Below are 10,451 nucleotides of genomic sequence, written 5' to 3'. Positions count from 1 at the left end.
AAATCATGCCAGGTGCTTCTGTCACTCGTCTGATAATTTGCTGTGCAATTTATGAAGGGACCGCGGACCAACAGAAAAAGAAAACAAACTTTTTCGCAGTTGATCTGTTTGAATCTCTCCAGCATTTGTTGCTGAACAGGGAAGTGAATACCCTGATCTGTCTGTGGCTTGCTTGCCAGCCTTCCCACTTCACAAAAGTTGTCAAATATAACCTCATATTCCGTTTTTTGAATGTAGGCGACTGGCTAAAAGAAGAACAGTCAGAAAATCCACTGCTACTCAAACTTAAAGGAGAACTCGGGCTTTTTTACACATAGATCTCCGTTTCTCAAGGTCACTGAGTAGGCTAGGCTACTGTCGGTAGGCTAGCTCGAGTTACTGCAGCCAGCAACTAAGGCACCAAGGCAGCTACAGTGCTACACTCTGGGGGCATGAACATGGGGGCTCACAGACATGCCCCCAGAGCTGACCTGTAGCTGCCTGGCTGCTTTTAGCCTGGCTGCAGCAACTTGAGCTAGGTAAAAACCGATTGTATACGCCCCCAAAGTCACTAAGTAACATTTACTTAAAGTAGCCTACAGTACATTTTAAATGAACTACTTTTTACTTTTATTTGAGTACATTTTCAGATTAGTAATTTAACTTGTAGGCATACTTGAGTAATATTTCATCAAAGTATTGGTACTTTTACTTGAGTACAATATTTTAGTACTTTTCCCACATCTGGATAGTGGACATCACACATGTGATCTATTGGTATCCCAGGACCATGGCCAGCTACCAAGCCAAACTTGCTATTCTCTGGACTCAGACTAAGCAATTCAATGGGCAAACTAGTGAAGTGAGGGTTGGGGGTTGTTAATGATACATAAATGGGTGTAATGGCCATAATCCTACAACCATATAGAAACAAGCACATAATTATTAGATTTGTAGATTGACAAGGTTTGTGTGCAATATTCATGTGCAACTGTGTTCATCAAATCATAAAGTGCACGTGTTAGGTTAGAGTTCTAGAGATGATGTTTTAGAGATGTATGTGCGGATATACATTGGGAAGGTTTGCATTTTCAAAATTCCAGATGAAATTCAATTTTGAATAATATAAAGTTATGAATAATGGGTCAGTGACATATAAGGGTTGGTAAGATGAGAAAATTAAAAATATGTTTAAACCTTTAAAACAAAACATGCCTGAGATTTGCTAAAGTGTATACTTTGTATTCCTGTTGTATTCATATTATTTAATATGACGTGTATACTACTTTTTAACAAAAGATAGAACTAACAGCCTGTTAAATTGTCAAATGGTGTAACCACTAAAATGACAAATATCTAATATGTCACACCTCCTAGAGTTCATGCAATTGCTCTCATGAAATTATTAGTTTATTTTGTAATATCCTATGAGAATATGTTTTATTATATTTATTTCTAAATTTAAATTATATGAGTTTTTCATTGTACTGAGCAAGACCATATGCTATAAACATCTTGTTTTATGTCTATTCTTTGACCATTTGAATAAAAATGGTTTAAACAACCATTATTACAGTGAAGTAAAGTATTAAATCATTATCCATATTAACTTTTTTGTACATTATTAGTCTTTTAGACAAAATACTGGTTACACCAATTGACATAAATCGGTTACACCAATTGACCATAAAACGTTTATAGCAATAGGACAAGCAATTGACACAGAAAATAGGCATCAAGGTAAACTGAGTTGGATATTTTGATATGTATTCATGTCATTCATCATATTCCATATCAAATATCATTTCATAACATCAATGAAGAATTTGAATATATTTGATTTCAGATCAGTTCTCATACAATTTTAGTCTATACCCATTATTTTCAAAGAGAGTGAGATAGGGCCCTATTTTCGCAATGCAAAACCTGGCGCAAAGCGTATTATTATTCTGATGCAAAGTTTTTTCATATCTTACACTTCACTTTTATTAAATAATGCGCCCAGGGGTGTGGAAATTACCGACAAAAGGTGTGGTCTGGCACATGATCTAAAAATCGCTATCTTACATCTAAAAATCATTACGCCACTGACCAAGAAAAGTCAGCAGCGAAAGGCGCATATGAAACACAACTGAAGACGCACTGTCACGAGATGTAAGCAGCAATTCCTCTGCAGAATAAATGTCCTTAGGTTATTTATTTAGTCATTCGAACATATATTATTTTCAGGCTATGTTTTTGCTGGTAACCCATTGTCAGTCAATAGTGAAAGTAATTAACTGTGTATAACTGTTTTGTCGTTGACTATGACACCAAGGTGAAGTTAGTTTCACTTTGCCTATAGTTCAATTAATAGACAAGTGCAGATGTGTGTAGCCTATACTCTGCTAGGTTTTAGTAAAGAATGGCTTAGTGGAATACCTGTTCCATACGATCTTGCGTGCAAGCAGATTCCTTCAAATACACCGCTGACTATCAAAATACTGATGGGCTGCGTGATGTTGCCCTGCTTGCTGTTAAAGGGAATGACAGATGTCCTCCTCATTGGTTTAAAGGATGTTAAGCCCAAAACACACCCATGACTGATTAAGAAATATAAGAGCCACCTTTTTGTGCCAGGCACCTGACGTTTGATAACAAAACCACCCCAAATGTGGACTGGACAAACCCCTAAATGTATTTATGCTATTCGCTAGTGACCATGCATTTTAGATTGCTAAAATAGGGCCCAAAGTGTGTGTGAGAGAGAATAAGAGTGAGTGAAAGAGTGGGTATGATCATTTCTTAATAACCAACCAACAGCAGGATCTGCGTTCATGTGCACTCTTTGGCGAGACAAGTTTTCCTTGCTTGTAAGTGGCATCCATTGGGGGACAAGAGGTACATTTTATATATAATACATGTATTTATATTATTTATTTATAATTTGAACATACTGTTTACATACATCATAATAACATATTAAAAAATAATTATGGAAGTTTAAATTTAAAATGAAAAGCTTTGACATTTCAAAAATCGCTTAAATTGCAATCTAATTAAACCCTTTTAAAGCTATTGTTCATGCTAAATAGTTAGTAACTATTTAAATGATAAAAATAATATAATTGGCACCTAAAATTACATACTCTTGGCCCTGAATCTGACCAAACTGGTCTTAAACAGAAAAGAGTCAAATGGTGTAACCGGTTACACCATTTGACATTTCTATTTAAAAGCACAATTTTCACGCATTATTATGGACAACTATGTACACACTTCACCTTTATGTGAATATCCAAACACAGTTTTTACATTAAATTGAATATTTTATGATTATTATGATTTATAAACATTTTCAAAAGGTCATACCATTTGACATGTAATCCAAGCTTGCCTGGCCATGGCCTAAAAACACTATTATGTTACTTTAAGAGAGTTGCTAACCTTGACTCATAGCAGTTGGGGTCTTGAAGGGTCCTTCTTTATGACATAGTTTCCTGTCACATGATCCTCTGGCATAACACATACAAAATTGCTCCTTAAATGGTGGTTACACCACTTGACATTTTAAGTGGTTGATGTGACAGACACGATTCCCCATATTAATTAAAACATTCAGAACAATGTGTTTTCATTACTTGTATTAAATATAGAAAAGCTCTTCTGCAAGATCATGCCAGATTATTTTAGAAGTGATTTTGGAGAGAATTTCACATTTTTTTCAGCAAGTGTAATTATTTGGTTCATGTTTTTGTGGTTACACTGTATTGACATTTTTACTCAAATTCAGTTAATACTCTCTCAAAATGTAATAAATCCAAAACTTTAAGATTAGGGTTGGATGAAAATGATATTTGAAAATAATTTGACAAAGTATTTTCAAATTTTAACAATTGTCACGTCCCACTGTCTAGGGGTTTTGTGGGACATGAACAAAAGATAGGAGATGGCCAAAAAACTACTGCGGAGGATCAATGCAAAAATATTTATTTACAAAAATATAAGAAAAAGTATTATAGAACCAAAACTAAGGCTGCAACAAAAGTCCAAAACGAAAGGCCTCGAGCACAGGCCCAGGCAATCCCCAGCCTATTCCCGACTCTCACTCCGAGAGCACAGGCCCAGGCAATCCCCAGCCTATTCCCGACTCTCACTCCGAGAGCACAGGCCCAGGCAATCCCCAGCCTATTCCCGACTCTCACTCCGAGAGCAGGCAGGAGCGACGGAGACAAAACTGCTGGAGCGCGTGGCTTGAGCGGAGCGGCGTAGCGGCGTAGCGGCGTAGGCGTGGCATGGCAGCGGCAAACCCAACCAAGATCGAGTGAGCGAGTGAGCGAGCGAACGAGCGAGCCAGCTCCCGGATGACGTCAGCCGGCACCTTTTATAGGCCGGCCCAGCAATTAAGCCCCCTGCTGGACTGTCTGAAACACAACAAAACATACACAGGACAGACCAAAGCAAACAAACACTGATAAAACATACAGGGACGTAACACAATTTTAAATGTATCTAACCCATATGTACACAAAAAAATGAGCGTCACGTCATTGACCCTAATACAAGTCTATGATATTATTTTATTTATTCAGAAGGCAAGTATGCACTTTATCAGTTACTGAAGTTCCTGGAACACTTTGTTTTGACCACTGAGAAATATTGTGAAAGTTTTGCAGTTTTGATACCTCAGCATATCCTCTCTGAGATGGGCGAGGCTGAATCAGAAGCGACACAGCCCTAACGGCTGGACCTATTTACTAGATACAGTATACAGTACAGAAGAACGTTTCAATTACATAAACAATAACAAAGCTTCTACTGTATGTTTGGTTCCAGCACTTCCGGTGGTACAGGACGTTAATGGTAACCTGGTGGTGAATAAAATGTCTAGCTCGTATTTTCAACAGGTTAGATATGAACAGAAGTTATCAGTACTTGGTTTGAATTTACCCAAGCCTAATAAGACACTTCGCAAGAACACTTTTTCAACTGATTTTAAGCGTTTGTCGGAGTTTACATATCCCGCGCCTAACGTTACCACTGTCCATCTCACCATATAGATACTGAAAAAAGTGATTTTCCACATGACATTCCACATGCCATTTCCTTAGCTTGTAAACTAAAATATTATCAACCAATAATACCCATAAGTAGTTTATATTTTCCACAATTAGCTCATAAACATAAGGTGCATTTTTGTCTTCACTGTGTCTCAACTGTACCCTATAGAGTACAGTTGAGACACCTACCTGGTACAGTTGAGACACCCATTTTTAATGATGTATAGTTAACTAACCGTTTGTTGGAAAGTTGAATAAATAAAAACATAGCAATTGCAAAGTGTAGTTCAAATTCATTCATTTAATTTAAATTAGCGTTGGTTAAAAGGAATACATCATGAACAAAATGTGACGCAGGAACAGATATGGCGAACAGTGGCCTACCAATGGAATGTTCAAGTAATAACACAATCCAATGTGTGTCTCAACTGTCCCCCGCTGACCACCTCACACATTTCTCAAGATTTTGCAATGACCTTACATGACACAATGCCATAAAATATGCCAGTTTTTAGGATACAGAATAATGATACCAGTTACGTTTAACAGTAACATAAGTATAATGAGCTATTCATTGTCGAAGGTGCATGGTGAAGTGAAATTCTTATATTTGGAAAACAAACATTTGCCGATATCCTTGGATGGGAGATACTTGTGTAGTTAAAATTTCCCATGATCAAAGAGGGCACCAATACGCATGTGCATAGCAAAAATCACAACTTAGGCTGCGCAAGCAAGATATTTAAGGTGTCTCAACTGTACACATGTCTCAACTGTACTCAGTCTACCCCTACACCATCCCACTCCACCACGGCACCAGCCTACCCGGCTCAGTACAACAGAAGAGCCACAAGCACAGCTTGTCAGACCTGACATTGGCTAAGGTCACCGGCCTCCATCATGAGTAATTTATGAGTTATTTATAAGAAAAACTGAAGAATGCCCCTATGCTGTACTTTGATATTGATGTTTTATAGTGTGCATTTGGCTTTAGAAGGCTTATGGGTCAAAATATAAATTCTTAATTTGTTAAATTTACTATTACAGTACCTTTGCTTGACTTGGATTTAATGTGCACACACATTACCGGTAATAGTTTGTATGAGTAATGTTTTATCTTTTTTTATTCAGATTTTTTTTCTCTAGACTCTGTGTTTGACCCTTTTTGATGTTTGTTGATGTGTGATCATCATTATTATACAGAATGATGTGAATTCGACAAATTCATTCTTTTATGTTTGCTTTATTACAAATCTTTAAAACATTTTCAACCAAATTTCTGTAGTTGATGATGGAAGGTTTGAGATTATTTTTTGAATGGTGTAGCCTCTGTAATGGGTGGACTCGTATCACTTTCTGGAGTTTCTCAATACAGTGTTACCACTAGTCAATGCATTGGGTCAATGATATGCCATCTGCAAAAAACAACCTCTGCAAAGGTGTCATATTGGGCTGCATGTCCCATGTCATATTTGTGGGATGTTGGGTATTGTATACGGGTGAATACTGCAAGTTAATAATTTAGAATTTTCTCTCTAAAAATTCAAGGCAAGTGAGAGTTTTGCTACTGTAAATGTGAACTTCATAAATTCTTAATAAACTTAATAAACTTTGCAAATTCACAGGACACCATAATGATCAGCATTACGGCTATAGTACATGCCTAGGGAACGTGTTGTTCACTTTACTGGGAATAAAGTGTTTTGCACACTTTCTGTTGTAAACAGTATACAGAGCATTTACTTTAACAGGTGTCAAAGCATAGACAAATGTGTGTGTGTGTGTGTGTGTGTGTGTGTGTGTGTGTGTGTGTGTGTGTGTGTGTGTGTGTGTGTGTGTGTGTGTGTGTGTGTGTGTGTGTGTGTGTGTGTGTGTGTGTGTGTGTGTGTGTGTGTGTGTGTGTGTGTGTGTGTGTGTGTGTGTGTGTGTGTGTGTGTGTGTGTGTGTGTGTGTGTGTGTGTGTGTGTGTGTGTGTGTGTGTGTGTGTGTGTGTGTGTGTGTTTCACACAATGGGCAAAAACATTGATGAGTCAGCTGACTGTATTACGCCCACGCCTCATAATAGCCATATCTCACTATTCACAAGAACTGTTTGTTGATAGATGCTGTAGCCCACGCCTCATAATAGCCATATCTCACTATTCACAAGAACTGTTTGTTGATAGATGCTGTAGCCCACGCCTCATAATAGCCATATCTCACTATTCACAAGAACTGTTTGTTGATAGATGCTGTAGCCCACGCCTCATAATAGCCATATCTCACTATTCACAAGAACTGTTTGTTGATAGATGCTGTAGCCCACGCCTCATAATAGCCATATCTCACTATTCACAAGAACTGTTTGTTGATAGATGCTGTAGCCCACGCCTCATAATAGCCATATCTCACTATTCACAAGAACTGTTTGTTGATAGATGCTGTAGCCCACGCCTCATAATAGCCATATCTCATTCACAAGAACTGTTTGTTGATAGATGCTGTAGCCCACGCCTCATAATAGCCATATCTCATTCACAAGAACTGTTTGTTGATAGATGCTGTAGCCCACGCCTCATAATAGCCATATCTCATTCACAAGAACTGTTTGTTGATAGATTGCGCAATTTGCCCGCCATTTACTGTAAATTATGGCCCCACCTCTATCCTACTCATTTCCTAATATTGCTTTACTTGATCTTATCTTAATAGCAGTAATAGCAGAAAGACTTACCAAACTATAATACACAACAAACTTTGAGTGCTTTTTTTGTTACTTGGTTCAAAAGCAGTTTTGTTGCTATGTGTAAATTGTGTGAAATTGCCTGAAAGCAAGTAGATACATACCTGTTTAACAGCCGCCTGTCACTGGAGTGTTGATTTTACTCATGGCCAGAAGAGAACCAGCCGTTCCAGTGAGGAAGTCAAAAGGTCTTAAACAGGAAGTCTGTCATGCCGACACAGTTTTTTGTGGTTATACTGCACACTCATATAAGATCAACATAATGTGCAGGGCAAAACCTACATCAATCCGATGAAGGTCACTACCAATTTTTTTCTCAGTTGATCCTGTTTCGCGTACAATCCATTTCTTCTTGGGACATTTTCGTATCAAGCATAGTCACTGAGATAGTTTGCATAATATGCAATACATTGACAGAAATATATCTGAAAGAAATATGTTGATAATTTGGCTGTAGGTAGACAGAGCTATGTCTTCTGGCATATTCAACATATTCAAATTTGATCAAATAATCATACAAAACTATGGGGTTTTTTTCATGTAATATTGCAAATACAGTATGCAAATTAGACTAATCTTAATGTTTGTTGTGAATGAATGAGTTCCTCTTTATAAGAACATAATATCAAGGAGATTATTGATATTCTTTAACAAGATTAGTCTAGATATGTATTTGGTTCATTATGTTACTTAAGTTAATATGCATTGCATATGCATGCAATTTCATGAACTAATCTGCATATGAGAATGTAATTGTGAAATGTGAATTTAAGAGGATTCCATTTATCTTTGTTTAAGAAAATCCCAGAAACTTCAGTCCATAATGTTTTTTTTTTCAATTTCATGGACTTTTTTCGACAGTTTTATGTCATTTCCCGATCCTACCCCATTTCTCTCTCTCTCTCTCACTCTCTGTCTTCCTGTTACTCTCTTCACTGTCTTATCACAGTAAAAAGGCATAAAAGCCCCCAAAGAAATATTTTAAAAAAAATGAATACATTTTCCACCACCAGAGGGCAGAAGAGCAATAAAAGAAGCCACCGGCTTTTGGTTATGGTCTTTTGGGTTGACTGTTGACTTCAAAGCCTGGAAGTTTAAGGCAGGTTATGGGTCAAAGTTAGGTGCCTATAGGTTGATGGCGGCAGCGCTGCCTTGAATTCGACAGTGCGGGCCCAAAAGACCATGAAGCAACTTTTGCCTGCTGGTTACACCATCCATGTAGTACAAATGCTTGACTGGGTGTCCTACAGAATGACAATTAGACAGCCATTCATTTTTTTTTTTTTTTTTTTAGCATGTTTGTTTTTGTTTTCTGTAAATACTGGAGTTGGAAACAACAATGATCTGATATTGAAATATAAGCTTAAATATAGTGAAATTGTTCATTAACAATCCCAGGTAAACATTGTAAATGTGCCATACAAAAGTTGCCTAGCATCATTAACCTATGGTAAATACTATGACATATTGTGGGCAGACTGAAGGAACAGTTATTTGACCAGAGGAATATTTCTATAAACTGACCTTAAAGCCATTTCAGTATTATCACTGCTGAATATTGCAGACATCATATTCACATCTTCATGTGCTTCAAGAATTTTAGATATTTCTCTTTTTTTTTTACTTAAATGGCTCAGCCCCTCAATATCTCTGAGTTTATTCAACTTTGTTCAGTTCCCTCAATGAACTGCACTAGAATAGCATCCTCAAAAGATCACATTGTACCCTTTCACGACACTGCCTTGGGCAGACAGCTTATAAGGTGAAATCCCATGCTCAGTGGAGCAGTCTACCAGACCACATAAAGAATTTTAGTTCCATGAGAAGCTTTCAAAATCTACTAAAAGATATTCAAACAGGACATTACTGACTCTATTTGATTAATCTCGCTTGTGTCTGTATTGTTGTTTAATGTGATAGCCTACTTAGATAATCTTGTTTTTTTATGAAATACTCTGTAAGTGTAAATGTGTGTTTGTGTGTGTGTGTGTGTGTGTGTGCTTTATTAACTTATTGTTGTGACACTTTTTCTAACTGTTGCTTGCTGGGGACAGCAGATGGAAATTATTTAACTCTGACACTCATCAAATGGAAACATTATTATTTTTATTTTAACATAATCCCTCACAAATAGGATAATATGACATAAGCCTATTGAAATCAATAGACCTACACACAGACTGAGGTGTAAATCAATATGATGTGAGTCATTTGACACTCTAAAATGTGTTACATAAGTTTGAAATGTGAGCCTCAATCAAAATATAAGGCTAGTTTTAGGACTGAATATGACTGCTTTATTTTGTTCAGTTCCAGTAGTCAGCAAACAAACAAAATGTGATATCTCTCTCTTTCTCTCTTTCCCAACCGTGGGGTAGGAAGGAACCCCATGTGGGGTAAATTACAATTGACTTGTACATTACATAAAAATATATGTACATTATATAACAATATATGAAAAACCCCATTATATTCAAGTAACTAATCGGATCCTTCATTGCAATCTATATAAAAATGAACTTAGACATCCATGAGATCATCATGGGTAATAATGTTTGATCAACATTCCAAAAAAAGTAGCAAAACAACCAGGCGAGGAAGTTAAACAAACAAATTAGCTTGCTAGGACATTTGGGGGAAATACCTAATACCTCTCAACTGGATGTTACAGCAGAGATGAGATGCGCTCTCTCTCACAACATGTTGTGAAT

The sequence above is a fragment of the Alosa alosa genome, chromosome 15 (assembly GCF_017589495.1).
Source record: "Alosa alosa isolate M-15738 ecotype Scorff River chromosome 15, AALO_Geno_1.1, whole genome shotgun sequence".
NCBI lineage: Eukaryota > Metazoa > Chordata > Actinopteri > Clupeiformes > Clupeidae > Alosa > Alosa alosa.
The sequence above is the reverse complement of the archived record's forward strand: the minus strand, read 5'-3'. Positions refer to the sequence as shown.